Source organism: Maylandia zebra, linkage group LG22, assembly GCF_041146795.1.
Source record: "Maylandia zebra isolate NMK-2024a linkage group LG22, Mzebra_GT3a, whole genome shotgun sequence".
In the NCBI taxonomy this organism is placed as follows: domain Eukaryota; kingdom Metazoa; phylum Chordata; class Actinopteri; order Cichliformes; family Cichlidae; genus Maylandia; species Maylandia zebra.
This window is the reverse complement of record NC_135187.1, coordinates 37,153,636-37,174,551: the sequence shown is the minus strand read 5'-3', so window position 1 is coordinate 37,174,551 and position 20,916 is coordinate 37,153,636. Positions and strand designations below refer to the sequence as shown.

The window sequence follows — 20,916 nt, the reverse complement described above, 5'->3', positions numbered from 1 at the left end:
TCACCCTCACTGAACACAAACCCCCTCCCCCATCGCTAAACCTCCAGTTGGCAACAAGATGGACACAGGAGCTAGCGAAGAGGAGCTCGTCGGAAAAAAGAAAACCAATGGCTCAATTATTTGGAGATGGTTCGGGTTCAAAGTGTCAGATGAGCAGCAGAATAATGTATTCTGTAGAGAATGTCGAAAAAGCGTCGCAACGAAAGGTTCGAGCACCACTAATCTTTACCACCATTTACAACTGCGCCATAAAGTGCAGTATGAAGAGTGTGTGAAATTGCGTGCTGTAGCCCAGACCGCAAAGTCTTCCGAGGTTCCTGCCGTGAAACAGACCACCTTACAACACTCATATACTCGTGCTGTGCCATATGATACAAAAAGTGAGAAGTGGGGGGAAATTACTAAAGCAGTGGCCTATCATATTGCTAAAGACATGGTCCCCATCTCAACTGTGGAACAAGAGGGCTTTATACAGCTGCTAAAAACTCTTGACCGAAGATACCAGTTACCTAGCCGGAAATACTTCACCAGAGAAGCACTGCCAAAAATGTATACTGATGTTAGACAGAGTCTCGCTGCCCAGCTCACCAAAGTGTCTCACTTCGCACTGACAACCGACATGTGGTCCAGCAGGACGTGCGAGCCATATATGAGTGTGACTATACATTTCATGGAAGACTGGGAACTGAAAACTGCCTGTCTCCAGACCAGCTACTTTCCTCAAGACCACACCGGAGAGCATATAGCTGAAGCCCTGCAGGATGTGCTCAAAACCTGGAAGCTCAACCCGACGGGACTGGTTGCTATAACAACTGACAACGGGGCTAATATTGTCAAGGCGGTTCAACTGAACAAGTGGTCGAGGATCCAGTGTTTTGGTCACATGCTTCATCTGGCCATTGGTGAGTGCAATACTGAATTTTTTGATTTGGAAAAAAACCCCGCTAATAAATGAAAAGTGTATAGAGTCTCTTGTAGAGCTAAACATGCCTATGGACCACAAGACAAATATTTTTATAAGTCATAGCCAGCATATACATCTATCACTTAGAAATCGAAAGTTAGTTGAATAAATAAATAAACTATCCCTATTAAATCCAATAAACGTATTGGGGTGCATTTGTCTTTGTATTAGATTGAGTTGTGACACTAAATGAGGACCACAGCTGAGACAAGACAGGGATACATTTTTAAATACATAGTGAGATTAAAAGGTGTAAAAAAAAACAAACAAAAAAACATGTTCTAATCATTTGGTGATCTGGTGATTTTACCAAGATATGCTAACTACAACCATTTCTAGGTTATACATTACACGACACATTTTGCAAATATTGTTGAGTCTTATGCATCACATCTTATATAAGTGAGATGGATCTTAGTTTCCCTTTGAGCGATTTGCCTCTTAACATAACAATTAAAGTGATTTTAAAAGTTTGCATTTTGTGTGTCACAGGACATGCTATGGATGATGCCCGCATTACCCGGTTATTTCTCTGTGTAAGAAAGTCGTCAGCAGATTCTCCTACAGCTGGAGGAAGAGAAGAGAGCTGGCTGAAGTGCAAATACAGCTGGGTCTTCCAAGTCACCAGCTACTCACAGAGGCAACAGCTCGCTGGGGATCAAGGCTTCTCGTGATAGAGAGAGTTCTGGAGCAGGAAAGAGCACTTTCTAAAGTTCTCTGTCGACATGAAAACCAGACCTCTAGTCCCTACTTGGCGGGACATAGAGGTCCTGGAGGCAGTTCAGAAAGCTCTCAAACCCTGTCAGGACTTCACTGATGCACTTTCAGGAGAGAAGTATGTGACCCTGTCCTGTGCTACACCTGTTTAACACTAGTCTCCTGGCACCTGGAGAGGAGGATAGTGAGCTGTGTAAATCCATCAAGACCCGCATTGTGGATTACCTCAACAATAAATATGCAGATCCATCCACCAGTGACCTGTTGGACATGGCTTCTTTTGTGGATCCACGGTTCAGGGCGAAATACATCCCTAGTGAGAAAATTAATGCACTAAAACATAAACTCGTCTTGGAGGCAGAGTCTCTGCTCAGCTATCAGGGCACGTGTTTGTCTGAGCTGCCTGATCCAGCCGTGCCTGAGTCTGCAGACCAAGAAGAAGCAGCAGTGGGTGACACAGCTAAAAAGAGATCACTGGCAAGCTTCTCCCAGCACAGCACAGCCACCAACACTGGTTTCACAAGGAGGGAGGCAATCGAAAATGAATTTTCTAGCTACCTGTTGTCAGTTTGTGTAGAGTGATGCTGACCCTCTCAAATGGTGGAAGGAACATGAAGTTGCCTTTCCAGCACTGAGCCTCCTGGCCGAGAAATACCTTTGTGTGCCAGCTACCAGCTCCCCTTCTGAAAGGACTTTTAGTTGCAGTGGAAACATGGTAACCTGCCACAGGGCATCCTTGAAGCCTGATACTGTTGACAGATTAGTTTTCCTGGCACAAAATCTGGAAGCTGTACAGTAGCTGGCCTTGCCAATTGTTTGTGTTCTTTCTATATTGTTATTGTCATTGGAGATTTGCACAAAGACCCACTGAGCAAAGAATGTAATTTTGTTCATTTCATTCAATCTGTTTACATGTTTGGTTTTTTGCACAAAGTACCAGATGATTGTTCAGCAATACACACAAGGAAGCACTTTAGAAAACTTTAATTCAGTGTAAGCACTTTTTAAAGAGCAAGATGCCTTTGTTATTTTAGATCTGCATCTTTTTAGTTTACATTTTACATTTAGTTTACAATTTTTAGCTTTTTGTTATGTATGAAAAGAAAAAAAATGGAGCATTATTATTTAATAAATGCTGACAATTTATTTTTGACAATTTTTTCATGTACATCTACAGTTGTATCTTAATAAAAGTTACATGTGTGACATCTGGGACAAGTACCTTTGACCAAGAACTCTCTTTTTGTTCTTACTTTATGGGATTAAAGAAATATCGAGATATGAATTTTGGTCCATATCGCCCAGCTCTAATTCCCACCCCCATATACACAACCAAATACTCGGCACTCACCCAACGTGTAGACAGACACAAATAGACACTGCACAGACAGTCGCACTCCCCAAACATACTCTATATCCCAGGTCCAGGTACCCCCGCCCTCAGAGGGGCAAGCCGCACCTAGACCCAGGAGATGTAACCCTTCTCTCTGGGGTGGAGGCAAGCGGACCACCTCCTTATCTGCAGTAGCAGGGAGGCCCCGCATCCCAGACCCCAGTCTGACGGCCAGCACCTCCTCCCAGCCCCCCAGCCCTGACGGCTAACAGAACCGGGGTGTGCGAAGACCTCAAACCTCCCTACGCCCGCTCATATGTAGTGTTGCTGCGTGCTGTTCTAAAGTGCATTTAAAACTCAGGAGAGCATGGTTCCTGCTTCCTCTCAGAGAGCAGCACGGCTCCTCCCGAAAACCCTTAGTGTCTAAATGCATTTAAAATTGAGGGTAGGGCACCAGCGCCAGAGGTGGGTTGGAGTACACTGACCATCCTCTGGATGCTGTAAAACGTGCCCACCCCCAAGGCCCTATATGTCTGTGTAATGTGGATGTCTAGGTTGCAGAATAAAATTGAGGCACAGGCGGCCAGAAGGGGACAGAGGGGGCGTGCCTCCCCTGCACCCTGGTGACATACCTGCACCCCAAGCCCTGCGTGTGTGGGTGGGTGTGGTGGAGCGGGAAGAGGGAGGCAGCTGAGGATGGGGATTAACTCTTTTATAACGTGTCCAGGGGCAACGCAAAATTAAAAACACTATTTAATAACAATCTGTCCAATAAAGGTCTTCAACTTATTTAATGTCGCCCAGTGTTAGCCCACCTTAAAAAATACACAATTACAATACAACATTTGACCACAAATTGTTTTTTTATGATCAAGTCTGTTTTACTGTCACATGAGTGGTGCAATCCTACCTCCTCTAGCAGTACAGGGACACCCATGCTTATGGCATTCTCCAGGGTACGAAGGAAGCCAGAGTCCGTTAGCTTGATCACCTTTAGACCATGTTTAGCCTCCTTGGAGCGGATCCATTGGTTAGCCTGTGAATGAAAGAAATAATCCTTAATCCCTAATGTGATGAAGATGACTTCTTTAAAAAATTTGTAAGAATGAATTTAAACTTATTTATCCTTGCTATGCAGCTGTATACCACTATTTTCAAAATCAAAATTAGTTTTAAAAACAAGGTTCTCGTGTAATACACGTGTGAAATGAATATTAATCACTTGGGATTATACAGATAATTGAGAAGTTAAAGTGTTAAAAAAATAACCCATTTCATTCATAAAGTAATCAGTGCTGGAATTATCGGCACTACATGGATGCTGCTGGAAACTTGTTTCTAGTTCACCTGATCCTGTGGGTCGATCATAAGAGGCCACCGGTGGCCCTCAGTCACCAGGATGCCATTCTCTGTAGAAACAGTGTCACGAGGCAAACCTTCTGCCTTCCACTGGCGGATGACATATTGATCACCAAGAATGTTAATCAGGCTAAAAGTGGAACTGATTGGGATGTTCAGGTTCTGGCACTGCGTTATCCACTGGTCAATTAGCTGGTGAGAGGGAAACAGAGCGCACACAAGCACAACAACTCAGGTTGTATTTGATTTCATCCCTTATTATTACATGTTATTTCCTGTCTTATAATAAAAACAAACAAGGTGTAAGGCCATTACGATAATGGGGATTGCGTGTGACTGAGCACAATAGCAGTAATAAGAAAACTGGGCTCAGCTTTTGTTTGTTTGTCCTATTTTCTACTGATTTTCAAAAATTAGACTAAACTCATACTAAAGGCACAAGCTGCTAATTCTTTGTTAGAGCAGCCTGTAAAACCTTAAAAAGCACAGAATAAACCTGTACCTACCAGCTGTCTATAGTGGGAAGTAAATGCGCCATAATATGCCACACAAGCAGCTGCAATGAAGATATTTCCCACAACATTGATGATCTCTTGCTCAAACAGGGCTACACTTTCTTCCCAGCATACTTGTTCGTCACCAAGAGCGGACGCTAGCTTCCCTGCCCTGATCAGACGGGCCTGTGTCAGAGCCATCGTATTAACTTTGATGAAAAAGAAAGAGAAAGAATTTTAGCAAGCCAAAGACAGCAAGGTACATCAAACATTTAATAAAAGACAGATGGTAGAACTTATTTCACAGAGTATATTTTATGTTGCACTTTTTGGCACAACTCTCACCCAAATCTTCTTTCTCATTCGTGCTGCTATCAAACTGCTCCTGCAGGACCTTGATCTGGTTCTCCACCTCCTGAAGCTTCTTCTGCTTCTCTTTTAGGGTTGCCATGGTCACATCCAGCTCTTCCTGCACAAATGAGTAAGCACAGATGAAGAGGGAAATGGTAGGGTAATATCATACAGGAATCATTAAAGCAATACCTCACCCCTCCGGCGCGGTAGTACTGGAGAATAAATTCAATGTCCTGGATCCTGTGGACTTTCCTCCTCTGGCCGCTAGCCCTCGCCATCCCGCTGTGGTCTGCGCCATCTCCACCACTACGCCCCCGGAGCCGCGGCGGGCAACCCGACGCTGTGGTGCAAACTCACCGCGGAGAGCTGTGCTTTACCCCGGCTCCTTGGAGAAGAGGACCCATGGCGTGGCTACCTGGGAGTCACTCACGCAGTCCGGCTGGCGCATCTCCATCTGAACACCACCGGTGCCGCGGCGCGGGCGTCTCAGATGACCAGCAGCCCCCGGTGGCACCTCCTCTCTTCACGCTGGTCCTCGGGGATTCCATCGTCAGGAACGTGCGGATGAGGGGGGCGCTCACGCTGTCGTTCCCGGGAGCCACCGTTGTTGACATAGTGGACAGAATTCCCAACATTCTGGCATCCCACCCACAGGTTAACTGGCTCATCATCCACATCGGCACCAATGACATCCCCAAACAGCAATCTGAGCTGCTGAAGTTGGACTTCCTCGAACTCTTCAGCCTCCTTGGTCAGTTGCAGGTGAGTGCTTTTATCTCTGGGCCCACCCCCACCTGTGGCAGAGGGATAGGCCGTTTCAGCCGGCTGCTCAGCCTTAACACCTGGCTTTCCTCCGCCTGTGTCTCCCACGGCGTGGGTTTTATTAACAATTTTGATGCCTTCTGGGAGAGGAGGCATCTTTTTGGGGCAGACGGGCTCCACCTCAACGCCTGGGGACGCCGTTTGCTGTCCGCCAATTTGGCATTTGGCGTACAGCACTCCCGCACACCGCCCTGTCACTACCCCAAACTGACATTACCTGCTGATCTGTCTCCCACTGACTGATGTTCCCCTGGTCCCAGCTCCTATATTTGTTCCACTTTTAACAGTAATACACGAAACTCTGGACTAGGACCTCTCTCTCCCACAGTCAACACAATACCCGTCATAATCACAAACAGAGCAACAGAATTATCATAAATCCAGTAACTCCAAAAACATTAATAACCTCCGGCCTCTTCAAAAATATCAACATCCATCCAACTCTATTGTCAAAAATCCACCAGTCTCAATCAGTATGGCACTTTTAAATGTACGCTCTCTGTCGAACAAGTCTTTTATTATTAATGATTTAATTATAGATAATAAACTTGACTGTTCATTTTTAACTGAAACATGGCTGGGTTCGGATGCACCAGTTGTTCTCACTGAGGCCTCCCCACCAAATTTTAATTTCTCTTTTTCTATTAGAAGTGGTGAGAGAGGTGGTGGGACTGCATCTTTAGCCAACAACACACTCACCACCAAACAAATTTTATTTGACTATTTTACCACTTTTGAATTCCATGCTATTGTTTTCAGCAGCCCTCCAGTTTTATCTGTCACAGTTTACAGACCACCTAAAGACAGCGCTGCTTTTATCAAGGAATTCTCTGAATTTTTAACAAACATACATTCAAAATATAACATGATAATTTTAACCTGCACATAGATAATCCTTCTGACCCTGCAACAAAAGAATTCTTAAACATTCTTCACTGTTTGGATTTTACCCAGCACGTCACGCAGCCGACTCACAACAGAGGACACACTCTGGACCTGGTCATCACCCATGGGCTGTCCACCAGCGTGTCCTCTGTTGTTGACTTGGCTGTCTCTGACCACTACTGTGTGTTTTTTAACATCACCGGTTTTATTCAGCGGGAGACCTCGGTGCGAACTGTGAGGAGGCGCTATCTAACCTCTGAAGTGGCTGCAAATTTCACCAGGGTTTTAGACGAATGCCCCCCTGTGATTCTACCTGCACCCTGCAATTTGATTTTTAATCATTTCAACAGCAAACTGAAGAAAAGCCTTGACTCCGTTGCTCCACTCACCACCAAAAAGATTAACGTAAAACATGCATCACCCTGGAGAAACGAAGAAGTCAAAACACTCAAAAGAAATTGCAGGGCAGCAGAAAGGAGATGGAGGAAAAATAAAAATGCTATCAACCATCAAATATTTTCCGAGCAACTTAAAATGTACAATAATACACTAAGGAACTCAAGAAATTCATACTTCACCAAAATAATCAGTAATAACAAAAATAATCCCAAGGTCCTCTTTTCCACCATAGATCATTTATTTAACCCTGATTTTAACAGCTCCCAAAGAAGCCCACAGACTCGCTCTGTGAGCAGTTTGCAGACCACTTCAGGGGAAAGGTCAGCGCCATCAGATCTGATATTTTATCTAATCGCGATATGATTGTAAACACATCTGAGGGCTCGATTGTACCTGAGGAGACACTGGACAGCTTTGTCCTGGTTAATGCTGAGAACTTTCAGAAGGTTTTCTCCACAGTGAGACCCACCACATGTCTTTTAGATCCAATTCCTTCTTCACTCTTTAAAACACTTTATGGATTTTTTGAGGCTGAGCTTTTATACATGATGAATTGCTCTCTTCAGTTGGGTGTCTTCCCTGCTGCCTTTAAAACGGCGGTGGTGAGGCCCCTTCTGAAGAAGAGCAATTTGGACTGTAATGATTTTAATAACTACAGACCTGTATCCAACTTACCATTTTTAAGTAAAATCTTAGAAAAACTTGTTTTTACTCAGATTACTGATTTTCTCAATGATAGACAGATCCTGGAGATATTCCAGTCTGGATTTAGGGTGAACCACAGCACAGAGACGGCTCTCCTAAAGGTTTTAAATGATCTTAGATGTAACTGGGATGCCCAAAAGCTCTCAGTCCTGGTGCTACTGGATCTAAGCGCAGCCTTTGATACAGTAGACCACGCTATTCTTTTAAACAGACTAAAACACATGGTGGGCCTCTCTGGTGCTGTACACAACTGGTTCACTTCCTGTCTCTCTGACAGAACTTTTATGGTGAGTATGGATACATGCTCCTCTAAGATCCATGAAATGACATGTGGTGTGCCTCAAGGGTCGGTTCTAGGCCCTGTACTTTTTAATTTGTATATGTTGCCTCTCGGCAGTGTCATCAGGAGGCATGGAGTGAACTTCCACAGTTACGCTGATGACACGCAGCTGTACATCTCCGTGTCTCCTGATGACACCAGACCAATGGATGCCCTTTTTAACTGTATCTTGGATATAAAATCTTGGATGGCAGAAAACTTTTTACAGCTTAACCAGGACAAAACTGAAGTTTTAATTGTCGGTCCCGAGGCTCAGAGAGAGAAACTCTTGTCTAAATTAGAGGCATTTTCACTATGTCCTTCGCTACAAGTGAAAAACCTGGGTGTTATTTTTGACTCTGAGCTTGGTTTTATCCCACATGTTAAACATGTAACCAAAATTGGATTTTATCATCTAAAAAATATAGCCAGAGTCCGCCCTATTCTCTCTCGGGCCAACACGGAGATGCTGATGCATGCTTTTATTACCAGTCGCATTGATTACTGTAATGCCCTGCTCTCTGGTCTTCCTAAGAAGAATATTTCAACTTTACAACTTTTACAAAACTCTGCAGCTCGTGTGCTGACGAAGACCAGAGGGCGGGCCCACATTACACCGGTTTTAGAATCGCTGCACTGGCTCCCCGTGTGTTTCAGGATCGATTTTAAAGTTCTTTTACTGGTTTTTAAATGTCTTAATGGTCTTGGGCCTTCTTATCTCTCAGATCTGCTTTTACCATACGAACCCTCGCGGACCCTGAGGTCCTCTGGTACTGGCCTTTTGATTGTCCCTAAAGTCAGGACACATACTCACAGAGAGGCAGCTTTTCAGTGGTATGGTCCTCGTCTGTGGAACAGCCTGCCGGAGGAGCTCAGGGCCGCAGAGAACGTACATGTTTTTAAGAACAGGCTCAAGACCCACCTTTTTAATTTAGCTTTTACTTAGCGTTTATTTATTTTATGCTTATTTATTCTATCCTGTTATTCTATTATTAATTTAGGATTTACCTAAAATTTATTGATTTTATTCTTATTCATTTTTTAATCTTCTTACTCTATTTATATTTATATTTATATTGTATCCTGTTCTTATTTATTTTATCATTTTACCCTGTATATATCCTATTGTGTCATATCTCCAGTGTTTCCTCGGAGGGCGCTCTCTGCACCGGGGCTGTGATCGACCGTGGCTGCTGGGTCTCTGGGGTCCTCTCAGCCTGGCTGGGGGGCTTCTTTGCCTCCCTCCTGCTGTGTGCCCAGCCTGGAGGCTGCGGTCTGTGACCAGCTCCCGGTGCAGACGGCTCTCTGTTATAGTGTTTCCTCACTTGGCTCATGTGAACCCAGCCCAATTTTTACTCTTTAAGTGTGCGCGTGTGTGTGTGTGAGTGTGGGGAGTGAGTTGGAGGGTGGGGTGGGCTGCTTTTAACCATGTAAAGCACTTTGTGCTACATTTTTTTTGTATGAAAAGTGCTTTATAAATAAAGATTGATTGATTGATGTGTTGGTCTGGTTTTTATTTCTCATCATTAAGTTTAGTGCACATATGCCAAACCTACATCAGACTTAGTGCTGTAACGTACTCTGGCCAAAATCTTGACTGCTCCTTAAAGCAATAAGCTGCATAGCTCTAGCTACAATACTACAACATTGGCAAAGCCCATAGAAATCCAGCGATGCGTTTGTCTTGAAAATAGTCTCCTGCCTTAAATTTTCTAAAATTCCCCAATAATCTGAAACAGCGAGTGGAATAAAACACTAATGAGAGAGCTGAAGACCACCACCAACACTTGGCTTTGCAGTGACCCATCTTAGACTGGGTAGCTTACAAACTTCCATTATATAAACTGTGATTCATGATCCACTAGTGAACAGCGTCAAACTGATCATCTCCTTCTTTAGACCTCACCATGTCTTTAGCAGACATATTACCAATGCACCAGAGTGCATTGGTAATATGTCTGCTAAAGACATTAAGCTGCTTTGTGTTTATATATAGCAGGTAACACAGACGACACTAACTCTTTCTTATGTTTATGAAGAAGAAATAATGTTTAGATCAACATTTTACTTAAATGTCAGCAGTCGTAGTCCCACAAATGCAGATATTTTTGTCCTGGTTTAGTGTAACACTATTATCCATCCATCCATCCATTTTCATCCACTTTGTCCGGGGCCGGGTCGCGGGGGCAGCAGCCTAAGCTGCGCTATTAACAAACCAAAAAAAACCAAAAATATTACAAACTATTTCATATCTACATTATAATTTCCCCCTTAACCTGTATGATGTGGCTAAAATTAACACAACTCTGAATGATAGATAATGTTAAAACCCTAAATCAGGGCTCCCACAGGACTGTTTTTTTTTTTTTACAGGTTGAATCCTTATAATTACTTTGAAACACTTAATAACTTACATTTGAATAAGCCTGTAAGAACATATTTTTCCTTAGTGAGGTAAACCTAGAACGTTAATTTATTTCAGCTTCAGCTAACAATGACGGCACATCAACAATGCACTCTGTAACTGACCTGTGCCTTGGCCAGTTTTTCTCTCTTGGGCCAACCTCTTTGAAGACTCGAGTAAAGATCCATAGCTCTGACTAGGGATGGGTATCGTTTAGGTTTTATCCGATACCGGTGCCAAATCGGTACTTTTGAAACGGTGCCGGTGCTCAAACGGTGCTTAAACTGGTGCTTAAAGAATGGAGAACACAAAATTGGTCCAAAAACTTCTCATGTTCAGCTGTTTTTGTAAAAATATAACAATGTTAGCCTTTTCTGCAGCTATGGGGCATGTATGGTATCACTCTTGGCTGGAAGCAGTGCTTAAACAATGGAAAAAACACAAACTTTGTCCAAAAACCTCTCTTGTTTAGCTGTTTTCCACTTTTTCTTTGGTCATTTTAGCCTTTTTGGCCAGGGTGAAGGGAGCATCTGCCATCAAACAAGAAGACAGCCGCATGTAGCTATGATGATGTTTGCTAGTTCACCTTACATGCATTAATGTAATAACGTGGTTAGCCTACTCAACGTAAATTACACACGAACAACATTAAGCTACTCACGCAGAGAAGAACGGCTGCTGCTGCATCATCATCCTCATCATTTCTGCTACACTGGCAGGGCTAGGGGCCAGGACTCTCCTCTTCGTGTTTTTGGGGGATGTTGCTAACTCGATAACAGGCACCACACCCGCAGTAGATGTGCTCGGTGTGAGGTCTCGCAGCAAGCTATCAAATACGGCGCATTTCTGGGCTTTTAAAAAAAACTCTATGCGTCGCCAGGTGTTTCATCGGATTTGAGGTGTTACCTCCTTTGACAGTATCACAGTATCAGCTTAAAGCACTTGTTGCTGCTGAGTTTGCATATTTTGCTGTGAAGTACAGCCAGACTTTTAACCGCTTCGCCTTGGGCATTTTTAATCTGTAGCTCTGCTCTAAAAGAACGTACGTACCTGGGCCCGCCTACTATCCTCGGAAACGTAAAATGATTGGCTAGAATCCAAAGTGTGTGACATCTCAGGAAAAAAAAAGCACCGAAATGTGCGCTGCTTTTCGGTCTGGTTACTACCGTTTATGTCAGAACCGGTGCCATCATGGCACCGGACACCGGTACCCATCCCTAGCTCTGACCCACATGCACATGGACTTGCACGCCCTTGATGCCTTTTCCACCTAATAAGAGCGACACAATAAGAAACTAGGCCAAGCAAAAACATACTGAAACATTTCAGAATTTCTGATAGGTTATACTATCTGAAAAACCACATTTAGTCATAATGATACAGTAAGAAGATGTTATTTTCACTGGCTCTGTTTGTACTTTGACATTTTTTAATCTGCCAAAATATCCAAACTGACCTTTTCAGGCATGAAATTAGGGTCATTGATGTATTTTTGTAGTTTCAGCAGGATCCTAGGTTTGATATTGTCCTTGTCATATTCTGTCAGACGCCTGAGAAAGTTGGGATCGCCCAGTAATTGCTTGGCACTTAGCCAGTCTGGTCTGTTAGGAGAGAAGAAAGTTAGTGAGACACTGTTAACAAATAAGGACTAAAGAAATGTCACGGTTGCTCGATACATTAGACCGTGACATTAGTTGAGCTTTTCAAAGTAATGAAAATTCTTTGGGCAGAACAGCAAGTTTCAAAATCCCAAAGAGGATATTGTGAAGATTTAATTCAGATCAACAATGCAGTAGATTAGTGAATGGTGAAATCTGCAAGTCATCTCTGTTTAACGCAAAATACATAAGATTGAAAAAATAGTCCCGTTGAAGTGAAGGAGTGATAAAGTTATTACATTATTGTGATTATAAAGAGTTGCACTTTTAGAAACCATCACCAGTGCAGGGTGGATACCTAATAAAAGTGTAACATGTTAAGAAGCTATTTATTTATCTATTATTTTTTTAAGAAAATAGTGCACACTCACTTGCAATCAAGCAAGATGCAGACAGACTCCATGACAGTCATCACAGGGCTGGGGGTTTAGTGAACATCTTGATCTCAGAGATGTCAGCCCTGTTAAGAGATCTGAGGGCCTGGTTGGCACTCTCTAAAGCTGGCAGAGCCTGATCTAAGTCCCTCTGTGCATCATCTGCAATGGCCTGGGTTTCTTCAGCCTTAACTCGGGCCAGTGCCTCATCTTCTTCTACTACTTTATGTACCTGTGACAAGGAGAATTATTTTAGTTATGCTCATGAAGTAATGACAAAGAGTTACCATGATTTATAATTGAAATATAGGCAACATCAGACACGTTTTTGAAAGTTTTGTGATAAAACACAGACAGACCTCATCAGCCTTGTCTTGACCTACAGCCAATTTCTCCATGAGGGCATCGACATCAGTAGATTTTTGTTTGAGGACTGGCTCCAGAGCAGAAAGGTCCACCTTCATTTTGTCTACAAGCTCATTGGTCTCCAGCAGCTTAGTGACACCATTCTTTACACGATCCCTGGCCTATACAGTAACACACGCATACATAATTATCATGTTTGATATTATTGACATAACTCATGATGCATTACAGTCACAGTAAAAATAAAACTGACTATGAGTACTCACCACCAGCTAATGTCTCTAGCTGCTATTTTTCCTACACAATATCAGGTAACGATTCATCATCAACAACATATGTGAAAAATCGCCCATAATTGTGTTGACATACCAGAACTAACTGCTGTCTCTTGTTGCCAAGCATGCTGAGGTAGAGGTTGATAAGCTCTAGATAGGAGGTAGGTGTGGTGTAGTACCGGCGTCTCAGCTCTAAGTAGAAGCACTCAGCCATTTCAGTGACACTAACGTGTATCTCGACACACATCGCAGAGATGTTCTGCTTCAGCTTCTCATTGCCAAAGTCCACATTCTGGAAAAAGGCCTCAGAGACAGAGCGCAGCGCCTCCCGGGGCCACTGAGCACCAGAACGTACAGCGAAAGAGAGGAAAGTGACATAAAGTTAGCAGCGAGGACAACGATTTGTAGCTTTGACCTTTAGCTCCTGTCAACTGAACAGTTATTCAGCAGATGGACATAAAACATTTATTTAAAAATAGAAATTGTAAAAAGATTTTTTTAAAGTAATAAGTTCAAAAGAAGCTTAAAAAATATAAACTACAACTTTCATGACGATGATGAAACTATTTTTTTCTATAAAAAGGGACATGAATAGGATTACCTTAAAGCTATAGATTATGAAAAAGAATTCAATCTAAAGGGACGGTGGTGTAAATAAAAAAAAAGGGTTATTTTAGAAATATTTTACATGAACAAGAGTGATTCCATCGACAAGGGTAGTGACGTATATACTGAGTGATTCATATATATCAGTATACCTGCACAAACCAGTCAATAGTGCAGCAGTGAACCAGTGAAGGAAACATGCGACATCGGGACCTGAAAGCATCGCCCACAGGGCTCATACACAGCACAATGTGTCGTTTTTCTTGAACACGGGAGATGAAAAACTGGAACACCTGAACGCACCATGACAGACATGTAAAAAAGACACACGCACATAGAAGATCACAACAGGCAAACAGCATCAGCTCTCATGTGTTCTTTCCTTTTGCCTGGGACACTGATTTTAACTGTCTGCTTTCATACAGTCTGTGGAAATTTTAGCCCATAGTGGGAATCTCAGATGCTTTGCTAGGTGTTTATTATCTTCTTTAAACAACTCAAAGGTCAGGCTTCATCATCCTTCTCTCATATTAGAAATTAATGTTTAATTTCATTTTTTTTTATCTTGTTGAAGATCTATGTACTGTCGCTGAAAACACTAAGTGATTATATCTGGTAGTTAAAGAATGATTTCCTACATTTAAGAAAAGCCACAACACTTTTCAGGATATGAACATTCGTGACTCCACGTTCGTCCCACATTCTAATTTGTTAAACACTTTGGGTCGTATCCAAAACAAAGTTCTGTGTCGAGATTGTATTTTTCATTTTTGCTAACTGTAACTTTATCCTAACTTTCACAGAAAATTTTAATTCATTTATTTTCTGACAAATAATGCAGATATGCTGTATTTAAAAGTTACTGCTTAAATGACACATGTTTTATAAACCTTATGTATTTACATAAGTACCGTACATACCTCATCCCTGCTCTCTTCACTGATTCCAGCCTCTCTGGCTTTAGGGCGGGTAGCAGCAAGCACTTGTTCTAGCTCATCTTTTTCAAAGAGGTTAGGCACCTCACCAGAGTTTAAGCATGTTGTTTAAATCCTCCAAAAAATCTTCTACTACAATCTACAACAGATTTAATAGTTAAACACAGTAAGTACACAGAAACTTAAATACTGTAAGTATTTTTGTGGCTCAATCTTTTTGCAATACCTGAGTATCTGTAAAGAGGAGCACCATATCTTTGCCCTCCACACCAGCCATCTTGTAGAGCCTCCTCAAGTCTTCATGGAAGCTGTCATAGTTGTACCCTCCGCTCAACTCAATCTCAAAGCAGCGGCACCCACACATGTGGGCTGCCAAGCGAGTGAGTGACTGCTTGCCTGTACCTCCCACCCCGACTAACAAGGCATTGCCTCGCTCCTGGCGAATTATACGAGCAATCCTAAAAAAATAATAAGATTATTTCGTTCCATATGGCACATGCATCGTGTCATTTAGAAAATGTACTGCTAGCTATAATCAGATCAAATCACTTGATATGACACTACCTTTAAAAAAAAAAAAATCGGAAGATGTGCAGTTAAATTTTATTACTGACGTTAAAATAAGAAAGAGTGCCTGCATTTTACTTATGTGGAAGGTATGTCTGCTAATTAGACATGCAAGTAATTATTATTATGGATAAATGATCCTTACAGTTCATATCACAGGCATTGCATGTTCTATTTTAAAACCAATAAAACACAATCACTCGTATTGCTACTGCCCTTTGGGTGACTCAGTTTGTCCCAACTACAGCTAAAATAAATCAACTACCTGTTAAGAAACTACACAAAAACAAGTTAAATTCACTCACCTGGAGACATGTTCAATGGCATCCTGGAAGAAAACCAGCTTGATCTCCTTGGAGAAGGTCATGTTGTAATCATCAAGATAGTCCTGAAGTACAGTCTGGATCTTATTCATGTCTGTCAGGTCTTCATACAGGCGATCTTTTTCTGCATGCATCTATGTGGATGATGGTGGACACAGAACAAAACTGCAAATCAGTAAATAATGTGCAGTATTTTTGTGTCGACCTGTAAATAAGTTGCTTGGAGGAAAACCTGACCTTGATGAAGTCCCCAAATATTATGGGATGAGACACAAAATGTGAAGACTAAGTGGATGTCAAAATATCGCCCTGGCAAAAAAGAGAGGTCTATCTTAAACCCATAAAGCCAAAATATAGATTTTGAGCTGATAACAATTAACTGAGCATTCAGAAAATAAAGTCTGAGGCTGGACTGTGAGAGTTCTTACTGGCCATCTCACAGATGATGGTGTTGAAGTAGGTCTTATCTTGGGTGTTGATGAGTCGGTCATGAAATACGCGCTGGCATTCATGGCAGAAAAGGCGGAAGATCTGGGTCTTGTCTCTTACTTGACTTGGCTCACACTGCAGTATGCCTGGTAAGCAACAGAGAGAATCTATATACTCACAACAAGCTTGAAAATCAACATTTGGTAAGACTATCTTTATTCTTCAACACAGTCTGAACATTTAGGTAAGCTTCTTGCAGTTTTTGAAAGTAGTCTTCAGGATTAGTTCTTCAGGTTTGTATTCAAAGCTCTTATTTATAGCTTGACTTCCTCTTGTTCCATTCCCTGTATAGATGATCCCACACTACTTCAATAATGTCAAGGTACAAACTCTGAGGAATCCAGTTCTTGTGTAATTTAGCAAACCTTAACCATTTCTCCCTCTCTTAAAACGGGATTCTTTTTGAGACCCACCCTTCCAACGAGACCACTTCTGATAAAAACTGAAATGCATCTCTCAGGTCCTGTGTCGGGACTTTCCTGCTTATTTTTTCTATTTCTTAGGGACATTTAGATACTATATCTGAAGTAGGTTGTTCTTTTGTGCTCTACTTGTCCTGTTTCCCCAGGCCCAACAGCGTCTCCACTTTCTGAGAATCCTCAGAAAAATGGACCTGAAGAAGGAGCTGCTGACCGTCTTCTACCGCTGCTCCATTGAAAGTGTGCTGACATATTGCATCGGTGTGTGGTTCTCCAGCTGCACCACAGCACACAGAAAGGCACTCCAGAGGGTCATCAACATGGCCCAAAAAATCATTGGACATCCTCTTCCCTCCCTGAAGGACCTGTACAGCACTCGCTGTCTCAAGAGGGCACGCAGCATCCTACGGGACTGCACACACCCAGGACACCGGGTGTTTAAGCTGCTGCCGTCTGGCAGGAGGTTCAGGCTGCTGAGGTCCCGAACAAATAGACTCAAGGACAGCTTTTACAACAGGGCAATAGCCCTGATCAATGTAAATAGCTGACCTGACTGGATACCTCCCTGGACTTTTTAGGGGGAGGTAACAATGTTTAAAACGATAACAATAATAATATTTATATTTATAACAAGGTGCAATAATAATTAATGTGCAATAATAACAGTGTGCAATACACATACACTTATTCTTCTTTTTTATACTAAGTTAATATACTGTGTTGTGTTGTTTGTTACGTTGTGATGTGTCATATCGTGTCGTGTTGTGTTATATGTAGTGCCGACGTAGGACAGTTTTTCCAATTTCATTGTACTACTGTACTATGTATGACTGTGCAATGACAATAAAGAGTTATCTTATCTTATCTTATCTTATTATTTAAGGGCACACCATCCTGAGATAGGTCAAATTCAGTTAATAATCTGCGACTCACCTTGTCATTGTAAAAGAAAATTTTATGATGGTCAAGTTGTGTTATTTTTGGCATTTCTCATAGATTCAAGAGATGGCAACAAAGTTTTTGCAACAGGCTGCTAGTAACAAAGTGCCCGAAGATACAATCTGAAATTGGTTCTTTGTGAAGTTTGTTATGTGTAGACTTGTGCTGGTTCAGCTCTCGAGTTAGGGGCGTTTTTCCTGCTTGAATGGTTCACAGGTCAGTGTTAAGCCACTTAACAAACCAAGAAAATAATTCTTCTGAAAATAGTCAGATACAAGGACTGGATTGCCAATGACTGAAAAAGCAGCCAAAGACCAAAGGAATACTCACCCTGGACACACTTGGAGAGGTCCCGGAGATTAAAAACATAGTGGGACTTCCTGGGGTGGGCAGCAGATCCACACTTAAACAGTTATAAATCTCCACAGCTGCATGCACAATCTGTCCGGCACAGTCCTTCACTGCCCGGGAAAACTCAGAGGAAACCGTTCAGTATAGCCTGGAAGGAGGTTGGGTATGAAAAGTGGTTGTAACACAAATGAGAGGGCATGAAGAGGGGTATACTGAAAATTACATATACTGGCGGAGCAGGAAATGGAAAAATTAAAACATTTAAAGTAAGCGCAACATCTCATAGAGAGAAGTTCATGGATATAACACATACAGACTGCTCAATAGAAATTCTTAATCTATAAAGATTAACTTAAACTAATAATAAATAAGCACGGACATGATATCTTTTGAACTGTAAACACTACTCCCTAAAATGTAATTCTGTACATACGTGTGTGTGTGTGTCAGTATTTTGGAGGACTCCTGACTTTGAAGATCTGTTTGAGGCTGGTGTCCGAGGGTGTTGGCAGGCACAACATGCTGAAGTGGCGAATAAGTCTGGGGGGTCACAGGATTTCGCCCCCCTCCTGGAGGAGCACATGAGATGAGATGAGATAGCCTTTATTTGTCAGCTGCAGGTCTTTTGCCCACAACCGAGATGACAGACCTTGCCGACCATACATACAATACAAACATCACATTGGGGAGACAGGTCAGGCCAGGTAGTGAGGAAAAAAAACATTGAAATGTGCAACACAGAAGGATAATACAGGAATGCACAGATATCAACACACCACAGCACAATAAACACAGACAGCAACATGGGAAAGAGTTCCAGTGTGGACATCTGATCTGGGACCGCTGCAATCTTCGACTGCACCTCCAGCTGACCTGATGTCCACATCAGAGGGGAGGTAAGCGTTGGAGGTGGCGTTGGATCCGGGGTAGGGAGGGTGATGCGTCGGTGAGTGCTTATCAGTATCAGTATATGCATGTGTGTGCGTGTCCATAGTTCAGCTGAGACAGTGTCCTTCGCCCTGCCAGGCTAAGTAAACAGTCTTCCAGCCAACCCAGGTGGCCTTGCAGGGAATGGGAAGGAACAGACTCAACACAGTCGTTATCAGGGAGTTGTTGTTCGGCTCCAGCCTTGAGCTGGCGCCGAAGGGGTAGCCGGGTTATGATGGTAATTGAGAATTTCAAGCTGTTTTTAACACTCCGACACTGATCTCTCAGTCTCCCGTTAATAGCTGCGAGCTTCTCCGTGATGTTATTAGCCGTCGATTCTGTGGACTTGTCACTCTTTTTGCTCACATAGCAGATTCTGAGACCTCACGACCGCAGCCAACTGATCCGAGGTGTAATCCAGCTCCGCCCAGAGATGTTGTTCTGAGTTGATTCTTTCCTGATGTAATCCAACATACATACGCTCAAAGGTGTTATTCTGAGCATTCACTGCAGCCGTTAGCGCCTCCAAGCTCTTAACCATGCTGCCTTCAGTGAGCCCTTTATGAGAAGTCGCACCTGTCGTTCCAATCCCAGCGGGCAGCCTTGTGGGGGTTTGAACAGCCGGTTCCGCTCTCTTAATTCTCCGATAAGCCAGGGCCAAGCCAGCTCCGATCAGCATGAACCCTGTTATCATGGTTCCAAATAGGTAGATATCTTCAGCGTCCTCGATCGACAGTCCCGCCAAGCACACGATCCTCTGCCACCCGTCCATCGTGTATCCGGCAGGGAAAGTCCCTCCAGGGCACTCGGGCTCTCCCGAGCCCAGACTTCTCGTTAAAGGGTGTCAATAGCATTCAGAGACCAGTTGATCAAATCCATAATGCTGCTGTAATGGTCATTTCCTGAGAAGAAAAAGAAAGAATAAAGGGACTACTAAACAGCTGATAAAACGCTAGTATGTTACTTTTTCCTGACATGTCACCATTGACAATAAAATGTTCCATTTAAGATGAGGGGTTCCTTGTGTGGGGCATTTAAAGACAGTACAGAAATGTTCTAAAATCAGTTGTGCCTGTGTGTATATGTGTGTTTGTATAGCACAAGTTAAGGTAGTAAACATTCTATGGATGATGCACTGATCACAGACCACTTTTAATTTCGTTGTACCTGCGACAATGACAATAAAGACATTCTGATTCCCATTTTATAAATGGCAAGAAAAAAAGCTAACAAATAGCCCACAAGATTAAAAACAGCAAACAGAACAAATGAGGTTTTTAACCATGCTCAAAAACTGAACACGGGGAAAACATCCATAGTAGCCGAGTCTAGAACGATTTTGTCTTTACTTGTAGGCAATCTTTATGGGAACTAGAATGTACATGTTAACTTGTTATTTTCTCTTATATCGCGAGAGTACTGTTGCCCGCGAAGAGTTGTTGTTGGTGTAGAGAAAAATGGCGTAACGAATACACTGTGGTTTTTCAGCATTCAAAGATTGATGACACCGTGTCAGAGCTGGCTATGAATTTCAGAAGCATCAGGCCTTAACAGAAAAGTTAGCAATAGTTCTTTTCCTATTACAGCTACATCCACTTCTGTCCTGCCTAGGCTGCTCACTAGGGCTGGGTATCATCACTGATTTCTATAATCCATTCGATTCCGGTTTTCAAAGTCCCGATTCGATTCAACTTAGCCTCAGACAGTCAGAAATATTATAATTTAGGGCTGCTCAATTAATCGAATTTTAATCACGATTACGATCTGGGCTTTCAACGATCATTAAAAATGACTGAGCCGATTATTAGCCCCTCCCTCATTTATCCGCGACACCTTAAAGGCCGGTCCGTGAAAATATTGTCGGGCATAAACCGTCCGTGGCGCAAAAAAGGTTGGAGACCGCTGATTAAGAGGACCCGAGGGAAGCTCGGA

General features: G+C 42.6%; 1 pseudogene; it reads right to left on the bottom strand.

Moving 5' to 3' along the window:
- LOC143414516 (dynein axonemal heavy chain 6-like) overlaps positions 1–19,525 on the bottom strand; it is a 57,395-nt pseudogene extending 37,870 nt beyond the window's left edge.
- Positions 19,526–20,916: the final 1,391 nt, after the last annotated feature.